The 25,920-nt window shown below is 37.8% G+C and overlaps 1 protein-coding gene across 18 annotated transcripts in view; it reads right to left on the bottom strand.

The window, feature by feature from the left end:
- Nucleotides 1-25,920, bottom strand: part of GPHN (gephyrin) — a 263,372-nt gene that overhangs the window by 130,936 nt on the left and 106,516 nt on the right. The gene's annotated exons all lie outside the window — the stretch shown is intronic.

Genomic DNA, 25,920 nt, shown 5'->3' on the forward strand with positions numbered 1-25,920 from the left:
AAATATACATTTATTTACATTGGACTTTGAAACATAGGTAAGTCAGTATAAACTGGTTTACAGACATGCATACTATCCAGAAGTATTCTCAAAACAACTTCATGTGACTTAAAAGATCACTGTGGCTTCCAGGACAAACTACTGAGAGTCTTCAGAGATGGAGAAGCTGTGTTCTCCAGAGCAGATCTCAAAATTACAAGCTTTGTAAAATTATGTAAATTCTGCATTTGCAAGCAAATCCTGTTTACTTTGGAAAATACATTTTTAAATGCAAGGAGAAACATAGGACAGTATGTTTTTAAATGAATAGTGATAGTTTTCCTTAGCAAAATAAGTTAAATTAAAAAAAATATTCATATATGAAAAGCCATAATAAATATCCATCTATTTTTCTTTCGCACTTTTTGGGCTCAAGCTTGAAGAGCGTACAAGATAAATTTAATGTATGATGATTTAACATCATCACAATGAAGAAACTGTAATGAATGACAGTATGACAAGACAGATCAAAGAAGAGAAATTCAGCATAGACAGAGATTTTCTAGGAAAACTGGATGTCGTTTCAAGCATTGAGTTCCAGGAATATAAGAATTAGCACATTAAGATCTCATTACAATCTTTACTTAGTCATGTAGCTTGGACTACCCCAGAGCCCAGCTCACTAAAGTTAAGCCTGATTCTATGACAGGAAAGAGCATACATGAGTCAGAAATTCATGTCACAGCACACAAAGCAGGAGAAAAGAAGAATGAAAAGTTGAAGTAATCCATTTGTCCCTCATTGTATTACTCAGGAATTTGAATCTTCTCTATTCTGTGGATCATGGCTTGCACATCATTTTAAAATATAGACTGGGGACTATGCAAGAACACGAATACCCATAAAGAAAGGCAACGAAGTAAAGAGTGGAGTACAACATTAAGTTTGAAAAGCAGGGAAGGTCTTCAAAATGTTAGCATATTCTTAGAATTAATTTCATATGTTTTTGCCCTACTTCTTGTGAGGGTTTGATTTCTTATGCTAACAATCCTTTACTTATTGTTCAAAAGGTTCCATGAATTGTGGAGGCCTGAAGATACTCATGTGTGGAGCAAAAACTTTCCAATAAATCAATTTCAAAATTATTTAAGAATTCCATAAAATTAAACATTAAAGCAACATGAAAACATGTGTGTTGTTTTCTATTACCTCCATTCCTTTTATCCTTTCCTCACCAGCAGAAGGCAGAAAGTAAGAGAAATGTTAGGAATATGTTCAGTGTAATCACTGTAGTCAAGAGACTTGAATGACATGCAATTATGTATCTTACTGTGTCTAAATACAGATTTTCAAATTTTGCGATTTTACAGAACACAGTAAGTCATCTTCCAAAGATCCTACAGGTGAATTTCCAGTTTTCAGCATCACGGTTATGTTGCAGTTGTTTTTTTAAATACTAAGCTAACGTATTAAAAGACGTCATAAAAATGTAACTATTTTATTGAAATGCAAAACTAAAGGAGGAATGGAATAAAAATGTACTCTATAAATGGCTTACTTTCTAAATGGAAATTTAATTACAGACATTTTCCATTTAAAGTAAATTGCAGCTATCAAGTATTTCAAGGTTCAACATACCAATGCAGCCTGTAACATAGACTTTTTAAAAAAGTACTTCATGTCTTCTAAAGCCTACTATTCAAAGTAATTAGCCCTAAAACAGAGGGGAAAAACAAGTAGGTTCTGAAGTGCAGTTATCAACAGAGTTCATCTATGCAAACAAGTAAGGGAAGTCTAGCAGAGTGCAAACCTGAAGTGTCTGGTCAAACCATCATGTCTGGAAGAGCCAACACTTTTAAGAGCTGAGACTGGCAAAAGAATTTCTCATTAATTTGATGGAGAGAGGTAAAGACATTTGAGGCCATGTACAAGGTCAATTTCCTCTCAGAAAAACAAAGGAAAGATTCTTATTTCAAGCTACCTACCTTGACACACTAGTCTTAGTATGTCTATACTAAGTATAGCCATACTGTAATTAAGAAAAATAGCGAGTCGTTGTATGATTTAATAAATTGCATTAAAAACTACAAGTAGATTTAGGTCAGAACAAACCATGCACCCGCATGCACACAAAGGCACAAAGACCCTTTTCCTTCTGTACAAAAACCTGCTCCCATCTAATGTTGGTGCCACTGGATCCTCCTAGAGCCAGGCTGAGGTTACCCATGGGAAGGACTGGGCACTTGGCATGACAGCTTTCTATCTACAGATGCTTGGAGGAAGAGATGGAACTCAGAATTAGATACTTTCCAAACCTGTCTGTGTCTACCAAGACCTTTACTGTTGACTCTGCATTTGGCAGATACACACATAAGTGTAGGCCAGTGTGCCCATGTGCTCATTTTTATCCAATGAAAATGTATTAGCAAAAGCACCAAAGCTCAATGTGTCTCATTTCTGCCATGTATAAAAGGCATCTCTCTAAAACACAATATTTACTCACTAAAATAAATATTACAGAGTTATAAAAATTCTGGTTTTCTTAAGAATTGAAAACAATTAAAAACTTAAGAAAAGACATAATGCCTCCTTGCCATTTTCCTAGTGAGAATCTTGAGAGTTGTTTTTTTTGATTATACAAGTATAAAACCAAATAAATGAATCTAATACTATTTACTAACTACAGATAGACAAAAACTTTCTCCATTTTTTAAATTTTCTTAAATTAAAACAGCACTTCAAAGACCTGTTATCACAAGAATACATGCGTGGTTTTGGAGCCATAAAATTCAGATTATTGGGCACAACAAGATGGCTTTTCCCACATTTTCTTCCCCTTTGCATACATATAGTGTTCATCTAAGATTGTTTAGAAAACTATTCTTTGTGTTTTCTTCTCAGAATGTGCAAAGGCAGCTTGATATTACAGACAAATCAGTTACTTTGTAAAACTGGAGCTCTTCATAGTATTTTATGTATGTGTACCAATACCTACAGCACATGTATCTCGTGTCCCACAGACCAGAAGCTTCAGCAAAGTTTGCAGGCTGTAACTAAGCCCAGATAAATTACACCTCAATCTTATGGAAAAGCCAAAGTGATAGAAAACCAGCTGTAAATTTCTTTGAGTTGCCAAGCTAACATTAATTGCTACAACCTTAAGGAACTGGTAAAAACACATCCACCATATTTGCAAAGGTGACAGGTCTCAGAGAAGTCCCAGTACAAATGCCTCAGAATCATATTTCTGTAAAAGCCCTCAACTCACTTGAAAATAATCATTTGCAGAATTTGCATGTGCATATTTTCATGCAGGGACAAGTACATCTCCAGTTTAAGCTAGGTTATGCCCCATGTCTGCTTGTTTAATTAGCAGGAAATGCAGTGAATTAGAAAATTACTACAAGGCTTCTATGATTAAAAAGAAAAAAACACATGAGGTCAGCTGTGGCAAAAATGTTTAAACTCAAATGTTGGCTTTCCTGCAACTAAGAAATTTTAAAGATCAATACACTAGTATAAATAAAACTGATTCTTATAGATTTCAGTTCCATTTCTAGCCTCATTTTCTAATAGTAAATACAATCTTACATGTTACTTCACACACTTAGCTACAATTGTGAACGACATTATTTTATTTTTTAAATTATGTTACAACTTAGATGATCTCAAGTTTTCATGTACCTCTCAATAGAAATGACAAATTGAATGGAATGAAGATATTTAAATATCTAAATAAGGTTAGGATGGGGGGAAAGACAAGAGATGAGACCATTAGAGAGACAGGGAGCTACTCAGTGTAATGCAGTTTGTGGTATAAATTTCCCCCCATGTGTTGTTCATGCATAGCATCCATGGAGTCAATGAATTAAATTGGTTTTAAAAATGAAATCTACTGCTTTACCTGTGAGAATACAGTAAAGAAAATTTACCTACCAACGAACAGCTGCAGTACTTTGAGACACTTAGTCCATACATATACTCTAAGAGTGGGTGGGCGTGTGGCCTGCCCTGGAGGGGCACTCCCACTCCTCCCCTCGTCCTGCTTGAGGCACTGACACACTGCCACCACTGCAGTTCCTCTTAAATGCACAATCAAACCTGAAAGAGATTCAGAAAGAGGGGAAAAGCAGGTAGGAGACTAATGTACATGCAGACTATACCTCTCAAAGAACACCAGTTACTGATGAGTAACCTTTCTTCTTTGAGTCTGCATGTACATTCCCACAACGACTCACTCTGACCAGTTACCTTTGCCTTTTCCCATCCAGGACAAGGCCTGAGGACTCCCACAAACAACTGCAGCATCACTCCACTGAAGGCTGAAACAGCCCTGGACCCTATTAGACTGAGACAATGCTGGGTGAAAGCAAAGAGAGAACTCCAGGTGACCTTACAGCACATGTCTAAATACCATACAATATAGATACTAAGTTTATCCAGAGATCTAACAGAACTTGATTTGGCCACATGAAATTCCTTGAGTCTACTCAGAGACAGAAAGGCACCTAAACAATTATTATGTGAAGTCAGCCAAACTTTTTGATACTCCCAATGTGCAACAAGAAGCAAACTAGAAAATTTGGATCTCTGAAGAGAAATTATAAATGCCTTATGAAATCAAAAATATAAAGTATAAAATTCAAACAAAGAAGCATAAGATCTGGAAATAAGTATTGAAGGACTAATTTTCTTGTTACTCTGGATCTTCAAGAAAGACTCTTGGATGACTGAAGAACAGATATTCTGCCCATATATAGGTAGTATGTAAAATAGCAGCTATTAGGACCAATATGCTTCACTAGCTGGCTGAGAAAACTATTTCCAAATGCACCACTTTCCTAGACACCAGCAGAAGGAATAAGCAGAAGTAAGAATTAAAGAGTTCAAAAGGGGAGAAGCAACCACCATAATACAGTGGTTTTCCACTGCATGAACAGTGGGAAACTGTCATCAACCATGAACAATTCAATACATCCTGATCATCTCCTAGGAAGATGTGAATTGTGAAATGTGTGAACATCAGTGTGCTCAACCAGAGAGAGCAACCTGGTAACCTCACCAAAACACAGAGAGAAATCAAAGGAATTACACATCACAAATATTCAGAGAGCTGAGATGAAAGCAGCAACAAGCATGTCATACAGACATTATCATTTTCTCATAGAGTATGCATGCCTAGATTATACTTTCCTGCTACTAATTATCATTACTCTGGAGAGAAGCAAAAACTGACCGCCCTAGAGATTGATTAATGTTTTGGCTTGGGAGTCCCAAGATTGCCACAGACTGAAGAGCGAGGGAAGAACTAAAATACAATTTCTATGAAGACTACAAAAGAAGTATACTCATAGCTGCCCATGACTATACCCACTATCAGAACAAGGTGAAATCACAAAACAGAAACCCCCCAGTTTTCATCTTTGCTGAGTATTTCTCTTTATGTTTGCCAGTTGTGGCAACTTACAATCAATGCACCATAAAAGGAGAATCATTTTACAAGCCGAATCCAAATAAAATTGCTGTATGGATCTATTAAACCAAGCATCTGTATGACATGCCAAAACAATAAGTACATTTTAGCACAACCAAAGGCAGCATTGCAAAAACTGCAACATTCTTGTGTACTGAGAAACAAGGCCCTAACCTAATACTTTAATAGATAATAGGTTCCTCCTGAGTTGCAATCATTGCTATCTTGTAGCATATATAAAGGTTATGGTCTCCTTCCTACCCAAAATGTTCTGTATGTTTAAATAGTCAAATAGAGTGCTATGCTTCACTGTATGAAAAATGAAGCTTCAATAATGCCTGAGTCTATTAGTCCAAATGATCAGTGTGGGGGGGGAAAAAGGGCAGTACAACTGTAATAGATGGTTACTATTATAATAGCTCCTGAATTCCAAGTACTGATACTGTTCAAGCCAGAATGGAGTGACTGTGGTGACACAGACACTGCTTTTTCCTAACCACAGCAGAGTTAAGGGTACTGGTAGATAAGCACCAGTCTGAAAAGCATGGAAATCAAAAGATATCTCCCAACCAACTCAGATGCTCTTGCCCTCTAGAGAAGACATTTTAATTTCTGGATGTTATGATAGATTAATTAGTCCTTGGTGAATAATGTTGTCAATACAATTGCCTATTTGAATATGCAGAGAAATTGCTGTTAAGAAGATGTGCCAGCATATTTTGAAGATCCTGAAAATCTGTAACAATTATTTTATGTCAAGCCCAACAGTTCCATAGATGGAGTAATTGCATGCTTGCACCTCCATGCCTGCTGCTACAGTGCACTATTGCAGGTGCCATTCACTAAAAAAAAAAAATCATTGTTCTGAGCATCAGCGTATGGATCCTGAACAGCATTCTGATATTGCCTGGTAACTTTTATTAGAATCATAGAATATCCTAAAAATGCTGCTCTTGTGCAGAAAAGAAGCCAGCCTAGCTGACATCTCTACATATTTGTAGCGGATCCTGCTACCAGCTGAGAGATTTAAAGATTACTATCTATCAACTATATTAATTCTCTAACATCATCAATGCTAGATTTAGCTTCCAGAAAATAATAAACCATCAGTAAAGAAGCCCCCTCATTCAAAACAAAGAAATTTCTTTTAGTTCTCAAAATATAAGGAATATATGGACATCCTGCTCTGATATATTCTTGTGATAGGGACACACAAACAAGAAAGAAAAAGGTATACACAACTAAAGAAAGAAGACTGGAGTATTCTGGATCTGGTTAGATTGTCTGCACTTCTCCATTTTCTGTTGAGTAGGAGTAATCCTGAAGACCCTGAAAAGGATTCTCAAAAGCTATAAGGAAAGTATAAAATCAATTGAAATTCATTGACAGTTATTAATGCAAAAAACATGTTAACAGATCTTGAAGGCAATGAAAAATGGGTAACTATGATCAATACAGAAAAAAAAAAAAAAAGATTTTTCCCTATGTGCCCTGGTTGTTTTTTTCTATAAAGATAGAGCATAATAAAAGAATAATAGAATGAACTAGTAATACGCTGCCTTGCTGATTAAGTTATTGCTTATTTCTAAGTGAGTGCAAGCAGCTAAAGAGTAAAATATAAAGAACCTTTTTACACTTATAAGACTGAACCAAACTTACAAGCGTGAGTGAATTACTGAACTGGAAAGGCCATTCTCTTGAAAGGAAAGACATTTTCAGAATTGAGTCCATGCAGAATCTCTTTTATTGGCCCAAAGGATTAAAGCTATTACATAATACTGGGTGAAAGCTGTTACCATAGAATTTGATGAGCCATCATCCGTTTCCATTTCAGCTTGCAGAGCTGTCTTAGCATCAGCCAATCCCGCTGCAATCAAAGATTTCAATTTTTATGCTCAGGAGAAAACTAATGCAGAACAATTAATACCAGAAAGACTTCTTTCCCTAAAAGCTGAAACTTTTGGGTCATTTCTTTTTTGGAACATTTTTTAAAATGCTCACTTTTTCTTGATTTTGTTCTTTTCAACAACAAAACTGCTTGGAATAAGGAGGGGATAAAAGCATTCAGAATACTAAAGAGATTTCAAAATCACCTTTGAACTGTTTCTGCAGCTGGTATAAATGAAACTAAAATCTGCCAGGGTACTAAGGTTGCTCAACCATGCCTCTATGGTGTTGGAAATCTCTCAGGCAAAATAATATACAATATAGAATTTCAAACAACTTACAGCACTTTTGAAAAATTCTTCGTACTCTTATCCTCATTGTTTCTAAGGTCCTAAATCCTTGGAAATTATTTTATGCGCTAAAGAAAGATATGCTGTCACTGTTGTATAATAAAGACTATATGTATGTAAAAATAAAACATGTATATTCTTCTCAGCCAACTGAACTGGAGACAAGTTTGTAAGAAGTCTTCCTAAATTGATAAAGTTGCTGCATCTGGAGCAAACAGAATCTTAATAAAGCAAATGCTTCCCAGAACAGATCTAGCTCAACCTAGTCTCATAATGTTAGCAAAGCCCCAAAGGTTGACTAAGACATGAAGAAAGTTTAAAGAAATACATTAAAAGAGTTGGAAAGGACGATTCTTAGCAGAATCACTTGTCATCTCTTGTTTTTCCAAAGACAAATACCAAACTTTACTAATTAAATCATAAGAGAAATACTAATCATTAGTATCAGAATGAGAGAAGCATAGAATACTTTCTCCTCACAAATGCTTGCAGCAATCACATTGAGTCTCTTGAGACTGCTGCAGAGGTATTCAAGAATGACCTGGACAGAATCTTGTGCAAAGGAAGGAGCCTCCGACACCCCTTTGGGCAATCCCTTCCAGTGCTCAATCACCCTCAGAGTAAGGAAGTCCTTCCTCGTGTTCAGGTGGAACTTCCTGGGCATCAGTTTCTGCCCATTGCCTCTTGCCCTATTGTTTGGCACCACCAAAAAGAGCCTGGCTGCTGGTTACGGGATCAAATGCAAAGAAAACTCTAAATGTAAGAAAAAAATCTAAATATAAAAAATCAAAATGTCGGTATCAATATATTGGTGAAGAAAAAACACACTGGTGCAGTGCAGTAGTTTTTAGTTCCATAGGTGCTGTTTTTCTCTTCCTACACTCTCTCCCATGTGAGCTCCCTTTTATTTGATTTCCTTACAGATAAACCACTGCCTTCTGATTGATCCTTAGGGCCTCTTGCTAATTTTGTAACACACAAAATATGTCTCAAGCATTCCATGCATGTGACTGTTTTCAATCACAAAGAGTGACATAATCACACAGTGGCTTTCCACCCAGATTCACAGCATCTTCAGCAAACACACAAATCAGCTGGGCCTTTGGGGTTAACATTCTCTTGTTCTGGGTGGTAAGGGCGCCAGATGTTTGGCACCATTCCCATACAAGGCTCCATCCTCAGACACCCTTTCTTCAGATACTGCTAGACATTGACGAGGGCCCCACTCAGTCATCTTTCCTTGAGGCTGAACAGGCCCAGCTCCCTCAGCCTTTTCTTATAAGAGGGATGTTTCAGTCCCCTCATCATCTTCAGAGTCCTTCACTGGACCGTCTCCAGTAACTCCCTGTCTCTCCTGTCCTGAGGAGCCCAGAGCTGGGCACAGCACTCCAGGCGAGGCTCTCCAGGGCTGAGCAGAGGGGCAGGATCCCCTCCCTCGACCTGCTGGCCACGCTCTCCCTAGTGCAGCCCAGGGTCCCATGGTCCTTCCTGCCCACCAGGACACACTGCTGGCTCGGGGACAGTTTGCTGCCCACCAGGACCCCCAGCCCAGGATCCCATGGTCCTTCCTGCCCGCCAGGACACACTGCTGGCTCGGGGACAGTTTGCTGCCCACCAGGACCCCCAGCCCAGGATCCCATGGTCCTTCCTGCCCGCCAGGACACACTGCTGGCTCGGGGACAGTTTGCTGCCCACCAGGACCCCCAGCCCAGGGTCCCATGGTCCTTCCTGCCCACCAGGACACACTGCTGGCTCGGGGACAGTTTGCTGCCCACCAGGACCCCCAGCCCAGGATCCCATGGTCCTTCCTGCCCACCAGGACACACTGCTGGCTCGGGGACAGTTTGCTGCCCACCAGGACCCCCAGCCCAGGATCCCATGGTCCTTTCTGCCCACCAGGACACACTGCTGGCTCGGGGACAGTTTGCTGCCCACCAGGACCCCCAGCCCAGGATCCCATGGTCCTTCCTGCCCACCAGGACACACTGCTGGCTCGGGGACAGTTTGCTGCCCACCAGGACCCCCAGCCCAGGATCCCATGGTCCTTCCTGCCCACCAGGACACACTGCTGGCTCGGGGACAGTTTGCTGCCCACCAGGACCCCCAGCCCTTCTCCACAGAGCCGCTCCCCAGCAGCTCAGCCCTCAGCCTGTGCTGGCCCATGGGGTTATTCCTGCCCAGGTGCAGGACCCTGCACTTGCCCTTGTTGAACCTCAGGCAGTTCTTCTCTGCCCATCTCTCCAGCCTGTTCTGAAGGGCTGCACGGCCCTCTGGGGTATGGGCCACTGCTCCCAGCTTTGTGTGCTCAGTGAAATTGCTGAGGAGAGATCTGCCCTTCACCCAAGTATTTGATGAGTAAGTTATTGACCACTGAGCCCAACATTGAACCTAGAAGACTCCACTAGTGACAGCCCTCCAACCAAATCCTGTGCCACTGATGAGACCCTTCCTAGTTAAAGTATGAGTAATTTCTAGAAGTAATTTCCAGAACTCATGGAAAGCCCTCTGGACTACAAGTACTTGTTTGTTATTTCAAAGATTTAAGAAGACATACACAGTAACCTTTACCAGAATCCAGAGTTATTTATATAGTTCAAAGAAGAGTTGCATAAGAAATAATGAGTCTTTTCAACTGTGTATCACCTGCTTTATATACCATTATTCTAACATATGGTCTGTTACATGAAAATGTTTATATAAGTGATTTTTGGTTATTTAATTGGAAAACTTACCTTTCTGGACAAGGTCAAATCACATTACAGTCAACTGCTCACTGCAACTTGGAATAAAGGTTTCATTGCCATAACTAAAAATAGCATATTGCCCCTTTCAAAGAGTTGTATCATCTCCCACACATCCTACTTTGGGGATTATGATGCATGCAGTATATGTTATCTCTGGACTACTGCTTTCCCTTGTAGAGACAATTGCCACTTTAGTGCTAGAGAGTGATGAAGAGCCTACACAGGCAGCACAGTCATACAGATAGTATTTTCAGCAAGAGAGAGTAGGTGGCATTAGTGGATGAGGGAGACAGGCAATAAATTTCATCTGTGAGCAACAACTGGGCAACTCCCTCTGGAAATCAAGGACCACACACTGTTCTGTTGATAACATTTCTTATATTAGAGCGCTCCTGACCAGGAGGCCATTGTACATCAAGGAATTAGCAATCCACATAACAGTTCCCTTGAAATTCCTACAGAAAGCTGCCCTGTGCTTTATGTTCAGCATGGTTTTCAGGAATGTGTCATGCTGCATAAACCTCTTTGGCCAGAGGACAGACTCATCCACCTCATTGTAATGGAGGAGCCTGTAGGCAGCTCCAATTCAGCTCTGGTGATTACACCAGAGCGTGGCTTTCCTTTATCTAAAAGAGTAGCAGAACTTTCTCACAAGTGGAGAAATCCATCCACATCTGATGCTGCATGAACATACAGTTCCCAGCATCTGCAGGGAGTAAGATTTATTTGCTGCCTATATTCCTCCTCATCCCTTGCTTTATGAAAGCAGGTATTCCATTCAGCTATTTGCTGTCAGGCCTTTCCTACTGAGATACAGACAGAACCTGGCACTTCCCTCTCTCTTGCTTCCTGCCCCAGTACAGAAAAACACACACACACAGAATACCCTTTTCATTTCAAGACCCATCATTTCTAACTACAGAAGGAGAGGACTTTGCTTTTTTCTTGCAATTACTGTTCAAGTCTTTTCTGTCCTCTAAGAGTTCTCTCTCCAGGCCCACTAACACTATGATATTTGAAAACATTAAAAAGAAATAAAAAAATTTTTTTCTTCTGCTGAGACTTATAAATCTGTGGTTAAATATCAGGCCTATCAGGAATCCAGTAATTCTACAGCAGCAATCTTCCAAGAGCCTTTACATTTGAACCAATGAGCCTAAGCACAGTATGTTGTTCTTGCAGCTGTAACCATCTATATTGATCAACTTGAAAAAATTTAGCCAATTTTCAAGCCACCATAGCCATTCCTTCCTCAATGTCACAGAGCATTTAGTAGTCCCTTAAATTTTAGCTCCTGTTTCAGCTTTCACTTCTGTCTAATCCCAAAAGCAGATGCATTTAGCAGGAAACTCTAAGCAATTTCTGTCTGTTACCCAAATTTCAAAATATCAGCAAGAAAATGTAGGACTACTGGCTACACTAAATATATTTTATTTGAATGAACAGCATACAGCTTAACAGTGATAAGACTTTTATTTTTCCAGACAACTAATCCACCAATTTTTTTGAGTTTGGTAAATTTGAATTTCCTGTATCTTTTGACCTTTAGGAAAAAAAACCCAAACATGATAATAAAATCCATGATAAAACCGAGGCACAGGAAAATAGACTACCGCTTCAATTAAATATACTCAGTTGAAGGTCTTAACTAGCAAGTTAACATCTGGCCATTCTAACTTAGAGTACTGACAAGAGAATACTATTTTGCCTAGGAAATAATTGCAGGCTAAAAAAAATAAACAGACTTCATACCTTTAGGCTCCTTTTATTATAATGATGCTTTTGTAGGGAGATATTAAATTTCTCACTGACCTACTTGTACAAAAAATTTCATTAGTAATCTCTGTTCTTTGGCTAGATTTCAGTGTCTGACTGAGGTCTGATAAGAAAATCTTTAATTCTTTTGCAAACTCTGTACACTTGGGATGTTTCCTTCAGTTCCTTACAGATAATCTACAATGGCAAAGAGCAAAAAATTGGGCTTCCATGGAGAGTTTTGCATGTAAGAAATACCAGTGATCTAGAAAACCATTTAAAATTAACCATTTATATCAAAGTTTCAATTTTAAATTTTTTTTTAAATTATATTTGCATTACTAAGCTATTATTCACCCTATGTGTAAAAGAAACTTGTTATTTGTCAGTGGGCTTGATGCCTTGCATCTTATTCCTGATCTTGAAACCGAAGCGTTGAAGTGATTTAAGTACGACATTAAATATGCAGTCAGAGAAAAACTTGTGCCCCGTGTATTAATTTGAAGAACTGTGTTGTGACTACTGATGATGTATCCAAGGACAGGCAGTGAAGTTGGTGAAGGATCTGGAGCACAAGCTTTTGATGAAGAGCTGCTGAGGGAGCTGGAGGTGTTCAGCCTGGAGAAAAGGAGGCTCAGAGAGACCTTGCCATTCTCTACAACCATTCTGCCCTGAAAGGAGGCTGGAGACAGGTGGGGTTCTGCCTCTTTCCACAAGCAACGAGGAATAAATAATAGGTAAATTACATATTTATGTCATATAACATAAAAAAATATTACATAAGAAGAATGGCAGCCATCTGAAGTTGTGCCAGGGAGGTTAGATGGCATCTTATGAGAAAATGGCTTCACCAAAAGGGTTACCAAGCATTGGAACAGGCTACTCAGGGAAGTGGTGGAATTACTCTCCCTGGAGGTCTCTAAAAGACATACTGATGGGGCACTGGGGAATATGTCTTGAAGGTGAACTTGGCAGTGTTAAGTTTTACAGTTGGACTTGATGATCTTAAAGGTCCTTTACAACCTAAATGATTCTATGACAGAACAAATTCTTAATTAAAACCACAAGAAAGGACAATATTTGATAATAGCTGATCACATGTTAATTCCATGTTTCATACACATTCAAAATACATAATTATAGGGACAGTAAGAATATTGTCTTTGGTTTTCTTTCCCTATTATTTAGCCGTTCTCAGAAGGCAATATAAGTGCTCAAACATATCCAATAATCTTTTCATTGCTAGAGATCCAGCAGAGTGAATTAAAAAAGCTTTTCAACAAAAAGCTGCTCTGAAATTAGCTATTTATTCCACCAGTGAAGAAAAGTCTTTTTATTTTTTTTCAGTTTGTACATTATGAAATTGCCATGGTATTAGATGAACTGCAACATCATCAGCTGTTTTTCCTGTTGCAAAACTAGGACTCTGTTAAAATACTATTTCTCCAAATATAGGATTGATTTTAAAGAGTCTATGATACTGAAACTGCGCAACAAAACACTGAAATTCAAAATATTCTGAATGTGCACACACATATTAAAATCTATATAAAATTTTATATGCTTCATGTAAAACATTAAGTATAATAACACATTGTAAAAATGCCTGGCTATCCAAATACATGAGGTCTAGCTCAGTTGTTTTAATTAAAGCAAAATGACAAATGTAGGGAACTGTGTCATTATGAAAAAAGCTTCATGCTTGCATATCAGCTATTGGCTAAATGGTCAAAATGTTTGTAATAAGCACTTTTAATAATCACGTTTGCAGAAAATATTTAATCCCCAGAAAACTCTGAAATTTTCATTATCTGTGAGATTTGATTTCTTAGTTCTTTTGCTGGTTGTCTCAGAAGTCAACTCTAGTGGGTACAATGTTTGCAAAAGCTTTAATTACACTGAGAGCATACTACTTCACAAATATACTTTTATTTTCATTTTCAAAACATAATCCCTTTAGATTTCTCACAAACATATGCATTCACACTTTGTAACACTACTTAAAGGCGTTTGTAGCTTTTGTATGTAAAACAGTTCTTTATAGCTCTCTGATTTTAAACTTGGTCATCTTTCCTTCAAAACAGCCTGACCATAATTGTGTGCTGTCATTTAGAGCCTCAAGATACTCCATAAAACTCAGACATTAGCTTCAGTGTCCCAAATGACAGCCAGCTTTATTTTTACACATTGCCTGTTTTATGTAGCATTATTTCTTAGAAATACTTCTTAAAATACAGAAGACAATCCAAATAAATAAAGAAGTGTTATTTTCTGCTTTTTTAAACAAGGACAAGCATTTTAAAATATCTTGATGTTAAGCTCTAAGCTTCCTAAGGTACCCTCAGATACATAGCTTCATTTTCCAGAGTGATCCATCTTGGGTAATGCTCACTCATGTTAAATTATGTTCAACTACCAAGAACACAGAAGAACCCTTTAAAATGACAGAACTGAGCAGTACAAATTTCCATAGGGGATCAGCCTATTTGTTAAAAGCGAGGTTTATGTCATCATGGCTACAGAAGCTACTCAGAGAAAATGTTACCATACTTTTATTTTAAAATCAAGGGTATTTGATAGAACATAACAAAAACAAAGCAGGCCATAAATAATTACAGAAAAAAAGGTCATTCTATGCAGAAATGATGAAAGAAATATATGTGTTACCTTTGCAGTCTTAGGATCCCACCTAATCTTGTCCTAATGATGAGGCAGCTGCAATTGAACGCAATCATTTTTGCCAGAACAATTCTAGAAATTTTTGTGTCTTTTTAATAAGAACATATTTTAAAAAGGGAAACTCTTCAGCCACTCCACCTTTAACTGAACTTTGAGGAATTGATGGCATTCCCCCCCCTTATACCTTTTCTTTAGGACAATTGAGTCACAGAATTTCCAAAATCCTACTATAATTGAAAAGTACAGAATCAGTATTACAGCAAATAATATCAAAAATGTTTCCTATTTTATCATGGCAGAATCCAGAAAATAAGCATATCAAAACCATCGGGGAAATGAAAAGGAAAACATCAAGCTTTAATCTTACATGAGTCTTTAATTTGAAAAGAATTGTTTCCTTTGCCTAAATAGGTGCAGGCTAAGACACACTTCAGTAGTGTGCTCAAAGATAATTGTGACCTCAGACACAACAAATTACATAATTTGTCTTGCAATATCAAAACGTTCTTTGGTAAAGCACATAATCTTGCACCCAAATATAAAATACTACTGTTGTCCAGTCAAATACTTAGTGTTTTCTACACACATCATGGCAAAGCTAATTGTTTTTTGTTAGAACTACAGCTCTGTGAGATAATTTGTCCATATCAATCCCACTTCCTTAAGGATCTGATGTCTCCACCCAAGATGAACTCTGCTCTTGAGTCTGTCCTTTTCTTATATGGTGGCATTGCTTATTAGTTCCCTTAGGTAAAAACCATGATAATAAACAGTTCCACAAACTATTGACCACGAAAACTAAACAGCAGATGAAATATAGTGGTTATGAATATTAATGGACACAATAAGCCTTTTATCTTGGAAAAAACCCCAACAAAAAACCGAGGAAGTTCTTGGGAAAGCTTTTTTATCATGATACAGAAGCAATCTTCAGGGAGAGAACTTCTTTCAGTCTGATAACATATCTGTTGGACTTCCCTCCTTAAAACTGTTGCAATACAGACCAATGGCTGAGGGACCTGGGGTTGTTCAGCCTGGACAAGAGGAGTCCCAGGTGGAATCTTACTGCTCTCTCATCTACATGGGGCACTTGGGACAGGGTTTAGTAGAGGACTTGGCAGTGCTGGGGTTGATGTTTGAGCTGGAGGATCTTTGAGGTCTTTTCCAAACAAAGGATTCTATGATTCACTGTAGTTCAGGGAGAAAATATCAGAAGATACATTTTTGCGGGCTAAATGTTCAAAAATTCTTTACTGATGAGGTAGATGATCAAACCATTTGGACACTACTGCTCTAGAAAATAATCTGGTTTTTTCTTTGAATAGTCTGCCAGAAGGGCTGGCACTCTCTAAGTACTTAGCTCAGACAATAGGGTTTCACTAGTAACAAGGGTACTGTATGATGAATCTCACATTTGCAACCTGACATGCAGTGTTATGGGAACACCAGCACTGACTGAAGGCTTGGGACACATCTACCACAGCCTGTTAGTACAAACCAGCCCTTTTAATACCTCTAATTAACAGACTTTGGCTCAGATTGCAGAGTAGCCTTTGGTCACATGAACTGGAATCCTTTCAGATGAAACTTATTTGGAAGACGGACTTCAGCAGCATGTACAATTCACTCCAGCTGTTAACAGGCACACAGAATAATACCAGAAACAGTTTGAAATAAAATATATCAAAGAACATATGATGTATGCTGGATCTCCAGCATCACATGCTTTACTTGATAGATAGATGTGTTTTATTGGTTTGCGTGACTTGGGAACACAGACACGATTCAAGAGAGATGTTCAGCTCTTGGCACCAAGGACAGGGTGGCAGGCATTTTTAAATTTGTCTCTACATATTTGGCTATGATTTTATTTTGCTGGAAGACATCCATTTCTTGAAGCCTTTAGGACATCAGCTAAGCCAACATTCCAGGTCCGTGCACTATCAGAGATGAGAAGATCCCCTTACCCAACATACTCAATAAAACATAGAATCCACTTCTAATTTTTCTTTTTACATCAGTGCTCAGACACAGCTAATCAGCACAAAATCTCACCTAGACCAATCTTGTGCAACTGATATAAGAAAGTATTTGGGCAAATAAAATGCCTGTAGCCACAGTTCAACATGTCAATACTTTTATACCATTCCCTTATGATATCTCCTTAAAGGAAGTTTTTGTTTGGCTTACTGGTAAAAACATTTCATGTTTCATATTCTGTTTTAGACAGTGGACCTTATACATGACACGGTCACTAATAGAAATAGGACACCACAAAAACCCTAATTAATTATCAGAGAAGTTGAATGAGGTGCAATCACACACTGAAGTACTAAGCATCAGTCTGTTCATACAGTTTACAAACTTGCACATCACAGGGAGGCTGGTGCAGCTCTTGGTGTCTTCCTATTGTGCTTTCCAATCACTTCTTAAAACACAACCTTAACAATCATCTGAAAACATATGATGAAAGCAAAATAAACTACACTATCCTGGCAGAATTATTTGCAGTCTGCCAGTTGCAAATCTTTTTCAGGAAAATACAGTGTATTAAACTGGTTTCTGATGGGCTGTGCATGTTCTTTCTTTTTTTCCCCCTTACAATCAGTGTATTATCAACCAATAGAAAATACATAATCAAAACTTTGGCACCTGCTTTCAGGCAGTCTTAAAATTTGCATCAATTAAGAACGAGAGTTAATTTTAAATGTACAGTATAAATAAGGAAGAATGTTGCTGAAATGCGACCAAACGTGCCACTTGTGAACATTTCCGTCCCAGTCTCTTTATCTGCTCCTCACATGAAAGTGCTTCAATAAATGCGATTATTTTTACAATCTGACTCTAAGTATTTTCCAGTGCCAGTGTGCCGTTTGTGTGATTGAGGGAACAGCCCTTCACATGCCACGGTGCACGGTGTGGCACCAAAGGCTCACGCAAAAGAGGAGAAGTTCAGCGTCCTGGCCGTGGTTCCCTTCTCCTCAGTCCATGCCCATGACTCCCATGCCCCTGAACACTGAGCAAGAGCAACCACACTCCTGGATCATACTAGTCTAATTAGAGGCTCCTATTTCATATGCAAATTGGAATTGGGGATTTTTTTCACATCTCCTATACACATCATTTAACACTAATCTCTGCTGAATTTTATCAGATGGCTTGTCACCCAACCACTCAGTATTTTAATGTCCTTATTTGCAGTAATATTTAATTTCTCTACAAATAATAATTTTCTTAATTCACTAAGATACATCTTGTAAATAGCTGTACAACTGAGGACTATTTAAAAAAAAAACACCAAACACCAAACCAAAAAACCCAAAACAACACTCCTCATCTCTTTTTCCCTATATACAAAGAACCAGCATAAAGAATCTGAAGGTTTGGGGTTTTTTTTAAAAAAACCAAACCAAAACAATCCTGATGGTCTTCTCTCTTATATAGGTCTAGCATTCACCTCTTGTGGCAATCATAAAAAGAATAAATTTCAGAAATAAATTTACCACAAGAAATGAACCTAATATTGATCTCCCTAAAACTCAGTCAAGCCCTTAATTACTTATGACATCAGTTTTGATAGGATAACATTAAGTTTCCTTCATAGACCTCAAATAACAATCATCAGAATGCTTTCTTACAGGGTAAATAAAACCAATCAAAACTTAATGTAACAGGTCACATGAAAAATTATTAGGGCTTTTATATAAACTTGATTTACTTAAACACTTGCCAAAAGCTATTTGCTGCTTAATGAAGCTGAGCATGTTTTCTCCTCTCATTCATGCTAAGTGACATCCCATTTAAGGAATTACTTTTCCAGTGAGAACAGAAGGCACTGCAAACATTGCCCAGTATAAGGAGTCAGCTGAAAAGTACAGGAGCTGGTCAGAAGATGCCCTAGGAGACAACTAGGTTTCAGGTGATGGCTGGTACAAAGATATGTATTTAGCAAAAATGGAAAATGAAAGAAAGCCAGGAGGAATTTAGACAAAATTGGTTACTACAGTCACAGAGAGAGGCAGAGATTTTTTTATGCTGGAAAACAAGAGATTTCAATTCCTGTTTCTGACATATTTAATTAAGAAAGGCTGAATAGACAAACAGGTCTGTGGAAATGAAAAATCTGATACACATTAATGTCCCCTCTTAAGGGCAACAGCTTAAATGCTGGGCAACCAGAAATGCTTAAAGGATGAACAGTAGGTTTGTCTTGTAAATTAACTTACAGATGTTTTTGTTCTCTCTTTGCAGGAAAAATACAGAACTATTTTGTTTGTTTTAGACAGCAAATAATATTTCTAAAGTTTTTTTTGTCTTGTTAGCATTGCATTTGAACTTCCATGGATGCACAGTCTTCCTGTCCTTCCCTTCCCCGTGTGGCAATATTCCATGATCTGCAAATCACAGGCTAAACTTTTGTATGCTCATAAGACTAAATCACAGAATACTATACAAAATGCATTTGCTTAAATTCTACTCACATCAGGGGACAGGAATTTATAACAATGCTTCAGCATTTTCTATATTCAAAACAGCCTGGAAGAGCAAGGTAACTTTGTGAGGTGGTCTCATCTGTCATTTCTAGAGACATGAAGCCTCTGAAGCCACAAAGCCTATGCAACGTAAGATGGAAGACAGCAGGAAAACAAAAAGTGAAAATTCCTATTTTCATGTGCAAAGTTAGTGAGTATACTCTTTCATCCAGAGTGTCTGGGCATTTGATGCCCTTGCCAGGAAAGCAGAGGAATGTTTTTGACACATTCAGCAGTCCTGGATCACAGTTTGATAGACACTTCAGCCACCTCTCATCTTACATTCTTTTTGTAAAGGTGTTTTTTTGGTTGAGAGTCTGTGATTGCAGTGAGTATCCATCATCCACAGAAGATGAGAGAAACAGATGAAAAGCCCTTTCAGTGAGTACTCCCTAGGGAGTTCCTACACAGAAACTTGAGATAGCAAAAGTTATAGCATGGAGAACAGTCACATCCTCCCAGCAAAAGCAGTCTCAAACCTATCAGAGCAGAAAAAATCCAAAAGTCAAAACTGATATTCACAACTACTAATGGCTCCATAGGTGGGGAAAAAAAAAAACCCACAACAGAAAAGGCATTCTTATGAAACACTCATATTTCACTGGTGTGAGACTGTGCCTGGACTAGTCAGGCTTGCACAGCCGCGCTTGGCACCAAGCAGAGTCAGAAGCCAGACTGCACTTTCCAGAAAAAGGGGGAAAATTGGTTTTAGAAGAAATAAAACATAGATCAACAAAGGGCTCATGACAAGAAAAAATGACATAATACAACAGATAAGGAAATCACAGTCTAGGAGCAATATAATATGATTCAATATAATAGAAATAATCAACTGTGGACTAGAATTACAAGAGTTAAGCACAAATGCATGGCCATTATTAATGCTGCAGGGGGGGCAAATCTCCAGGTTGTAGCACAAATGCATACATGTGGATGAAAAATTAAAGGAAAGTAAGCTTTTGTTTTATATAAAAGTTTTGGACAATTTTCTCACACAACCCCACACAAAACTTTAGTTCTCTCTAGCAGGGAAACAACATCTGTAACAACAGATTAATTATTAAGGATTAATACAGCAAAGTAAAAACTCAGGTTTTGGTCATCTAAACAATGACATGTACTTAAAAAAGAACACTAGTCAGTGATTGACTCTACTAATTCAGGATTTAGAAATTAACTCAGGAAGAAATTTGTATGTTCATCAGGTGAACTTTGATTACAGGGAAATATGATGAGACAAAGTTGTTTTAATTTAACACATCCCCCTTCTCAATTGTCCTAGTTAGATTCATGTCCATAGGAAAGTCTTCCTCATGAAAATCCAAGAAGCAAGTAGGAAAACCTAATCTGCAAGTTTATCAGGGATTTCATACACTAAGTTGACATCTCAGTGTCAACTTTTTGTTATTGGCTAGGACATCTGCAAAAGGTTTTAGAAACTTTACCTAGATGCAGGAGTATAATTAAGCTGTCTACTGAATGGTCAGACTCTGAGTGCACGTTGAGAGAGGTAGAAGACAAGTCCTCAGTTTTTGTCAACACACATAACTAGCAATGTAATGGAATGGATATGACCACCACATACACCCTTTAAATCTTTTTAAACTTGTATCTGTAAGCTTTAGAGTCCATAGAGATGCTACTTAATACTCACTAGACATTCAAGGGATAATGCCCTTTTATGTCATGCTTAGTAAGAGTTCTTGTGCTGTGAGTTAGTAATTATAATTTGAGATGCAGAAGAAGGAAAACATGAGCAGAAAAACTGAGAACCACAATTGTCATTCCTGCAAGGTAAATAGCAAATTTTCTTGGTGCTTTAGGATTAGTGGGAGTACACACTTCAAACAGCTTGAACCGCTTCAAAAAATTTATTTGGAGTGGGCAAACCTTTTTGTTTGTGCTGGATCCAAACAGATAAAGGAACGATAATCTCAGTATTATCATCAAATCCTGATTCCTCCCATCATAAACTTTGGAGAAACTTTTTGTGAAGCACTTGGCCAGTGCTGATACACTTGGCAAGTGAATATCCATACAGTGATGAAGCAAACCAGATCCAGGACTTAACCTCCTATATAGAACTGGGATGACAGCACACTTCCTTGTTGATGTAAAGCAAGGCTGATTCTGCAGAAGATGCAAAAGGTCTCTAAATACTGCCCCACTCTCCAGTATGGAGACATATTTTAATAAATATTTTGAGGCACAACCCTGCTCTTGTGAACTATCCACCATAGTAGTTACAACTACCTTTCTTCAGTGATTTTTTTTTTAATATGGGACTACAAACTGGCACTTACTGGCAAATTACTACTTATTTTTGCCACATGTTGATAATTGTGAAAATGCTTTGATAATGATCAAGGCCAGTATTTCTTGGCTGCAGACAAAGTTTGTATGAGTCTCATCAGCTACTCTTATCAGCAAAACACCCAGATTCTGGGATACAGCATTATGTAGGTATATGACACCACAAAGTGGGCACACCAAATGATTTCTGAGGAAGTCTTGGAGTAGAGTCATTTTAATTGTAATCCTATCAAAGCTGCCGATTTTTGATGGCAGGGAGTACAGCTTTGCTCTGAAATACATCTCGCTGACACTGAAATCAACTTCCTTTGTTTCTAAGATGTTCCTAAAAATGACTGTGTGCAAAAGTTAAATCTTTTGAATTCCTAAGTCACATAGAGCAACTGACCTCTGAAGAAGACACAGCACTCACCATTTCCTTTTTTGGCTACTTTGCCCTTCCTCATAGTTTTTATCATTTTTTACTCTTGGATCATTTTCACTGGAGTCTACTTTGTCAAAGATTGAAGACAATCTGAGAAGAACGTGCATAAAAATTTTCATATATTAAACTACTGAGTTAACACATACTCCTAAAGAAAAAAAGAGAGCTATCCTACCATTATTCAGGGGAAAATGTCTGTAGTTCTAAATGCAACCTTTAATACTTTATGCATATATGTTTTCATTAAAATAGTATCTATAGAAGGATTATGAGTGTTCCTTGGGGAGCATAAAGCGTGTCTCTGTGTGAAAGGGTGGTTAATGGAATTAAAACCCCTCTTCCATCTTGCTCCAGAACTGCTTTACATCTAAATTTGCAATTTATAACTGACAAAATACTTCCAACAAGATTTCTTAAAACTAACTACCACAGGAGGGGACCACTTAACTTTATTCTCTACACTGCAATATCTGTCTGATGCCACAAATATTATAGGAATGAAATGTTATGGCAATGTCTTTCTTGTGCATACTACTTTCATTAATTAAGTACCTGCTACAAAATCCATTTCTGGTCTTGAGATGAGATGCATGAATATGTCTACATGTAAAGAATATATGAAAGCACATAAAAAGTCAACACAAAACAATTAAATTCCTTTCTGCTCTTGACGTGCAAATCCTAGCAAACCAAGTATTTTCTTTTTAGGAATCTATTAAGGAGTGGTTTTCTCATTGACTGAGTCTTCCCCTATAATAGCCACCCTTCACCACATCATATATTTCCTTTGTAATGGCAGAATGTGGAAATCAAAAAGATCACATCTCACTATAAACCACAAGATTATACTGTTGACATAAATCTATAGGCACATCACATAAACTTTCCCTAATCTGTAATAGTCATAAATTTCTCTTTATTCTTGAGACAGTCTCCATGTTGTTCATCAAAACCAGTGTTGCCTGATAGGCTTGCCAGGCCCCATGTACACAAAATCATTTGTCTTGGAAGATCTCTCCTTTAGGCACATTCTATTACAGTGGGTGAGGAACAAGGCTGAAATCTGACAATGCTTTTTTGGTAGGTTGAAAAGCTTCCTGCTTACAGGATGAATATCCTGATGAGAATAGAAGTCTAGAGGAAGTTGAAACAATGACACTCTCTCAGGAATGTGCTGCAGTTTCTATATTTACTATCTTCATCAGTTCTGGAAGCATTTTAAAACCAGCAGGTACTGAAAATGAAGTGACATTGCTTTAACTGGTGTGGAGGAATGACAGGAATGCAGATGGTAGCATATCCATTTATGCATTCTCTGAAAGCTTCTTTTATTGAAGTAGAAGACCATGTGATAGAGGACATACCTACCTTCTAGAAGAGTTCCCAGGGGGGAAACCTGAGATGGTATCTAGGTAAAGCTACCTGTTGAGCATTCTCATTTTGGGAACCCAAGTACCTGTGACAAAAATCTAGGGAAGGTAGGCTTCAAGACACTTTGTTTCAGCCTGATACAGATGTTGTGGAACTGCAGCAGTGATTGGTTCCACACAATCCTTCCCAACCTTGGTGTGGTGCATGAGATTAGTTAGGGTACATGTTATCACTTCTGCCATAAGTACTCCTCACTCACATGCCTGCAATAGGGTTCCACCTAGGATGAATTACATGAATTGACAAAATCAATACACTGGTTTTCCTCATAAGTTATTCTGAGCTGCAAGAGGTTAATCTACCATCTTTCCTAGAACACATGCAAATGCTAAGAGAATTATTTATTTGTCAAAACACTATTGCTCTCTGTCTGATGAAGTTTCTCCTTTCCCATTTAGGAAAGCAGTTTACTTTTTATGGACTATCAGAAAACATGAAAATACAACTCAAATATAATTCAACAATCCATCAAGTTAAATGAGATTTTAAAAGTGAAGCTAATATTTTTGCATATTTAATCAAATTAACTTCCTTAATATTTCACGTTTAAATAGAGGAGAGATAGTTGCAAGGCAAATTAACTGAATTAAGGTGCATGGAAGAAGATACTGTTCTCTCTAGAAGCAAAATTCCAGTAAGCTGATTTGCCTTCTATTTTCTCCTCTCTCCTTTTTCTACTCAAATCAGCTAGGAGAGCCTTTCAGATGTTAAAACTGCCCCCTACATTTACTGCAAGGACACTGCTATTATTTATCAGCTGCTATTCAAAACACATATGGATGAAATAATACTTCTTGATATCCAATATATATTTGCCTGTCTTAGTATCTTCCAGTAGTGCATTGTTTAATATAAATGACACGTATTGCAGTTAAGAAAATTCAACCATTTAAGGTGTGGGAAGTGGCCTGACTTCCGACACAGCCTCGAAACCCCGCTACCCGAACAAGGCAGGACAGCTACCAGAAACAATTGAAGGGAAGGATTGTCCCCCAGCACTTTAAACAGCTCTGACTTTGAACAATGAAATCCCTTTCCACACTTACATCCTGGCACAACTGAGACTAAAGAGTAACCCATCCTTTGATGCTTCTTAGGATCTCAAGCACTTAAACACCGGCTAAATAAGAAGCAGCTGAAAATTCAGAGCAGTTCTCCTAAGCAGGTGAAGAGTCCTGTGACTACTAACCTTGCAGTAAGTAAGTTCCTAAAAGTAAAATTATTTCTTATCTCCCAACATTCCATTTTTCTTTGTTCACTGAACTCAGTTTAGTATGAAGAAGTCAGAAATATCAGCTTTGTTCAACTTCAACAAAATATCAGTGGTATTGCTTTTCTTATATTAAAGTAAAAAGATTGTGGTTTCCGGTTTTTATAATTTTTAAAATAGTTTTGCAGCAGTTCTCTGAGCATCATGAAAACACCCCTATTTAATTTTGAAAGCGTCTTTCTTTTATTCCAAGACCAAAGTTTGAATCGTGGATCTATTCAGTAATAAATCATGCTCCCCTTGACAAAATTCAGGATAGAGAAATCCATGAATCTTAGGTGACAAAAATAAATTTTGATCATGATGGTGTGATAACTTTGATGCAGACACAGACAGTCACTGTGCAGTGAGTTTGATACTAATTGAAAAGGAATAAATTCTCACCATTTGCACACTGCAAAGTCATGTCTACATCAGATATTACACAGTCACTTCCCTTCACAAGATTTTACAACTATTCTTAGTTCTCTTTGCACAGCTGAAAACGAGTATGTGAAACAGCACAGTGGGTTAAGCAATCACAATGAGCAAGCAATACGTGAGACTGACCTACTAACAACCAAATGAGGAATCAGCTACACAAACTGTGCTATCAGGTCCAGGCCAAATTCCCCCCAGTACCCATCTTTCATTCCACTGGAAAACAAAACTGACACAAATTGCTGAAGCACGGTTCAGGAGTGGACTTGCTAAAGTGAGTTCTGTTACAATGCACATTATTTTGAAAGTAAACTTCAGTATTTATTGCTCTCGGTACTCAAAAAACAGTTTATAACAATTTTTCAGCTTATAACTATTTTTTGACTTCATACTTTCCCCTTCATAAGACAGACAATGTTGAAAAATATGGATGTGCTTTAGATCTCAAAAGCAGAAGGCCACTACATATATTTTTTTTACTAAACTATAACTCAGTGTTCATCATAGTCCTCCATCTGTCTTCAGGTAGCAAAACAGAAATAGGTTGAATTACACAGGTTTCTGGCATCAAACAAATCCTGCTGAAGTCAGCTTAAACTGAAGGTAAACTGTATTTGTAAAAATAACTAAAATTCTATTTTAGATGCACAAATATGGATCTGA

This window comes from Melospiza melodia, chromosome 6 (genome assembly GCF_035770615.1).
Source record: "Melospiza melodia melodia isolate bMelMel2 chromosome 6, bMelMel2.pri, whole genome shotgun sequence".
Classification (NCBI taxonomy): Eukaryota; Metazoa; Chordata; class Aves; order Passeriformes; family Passerellidae; genus Melospiza; species Melospiza melodia.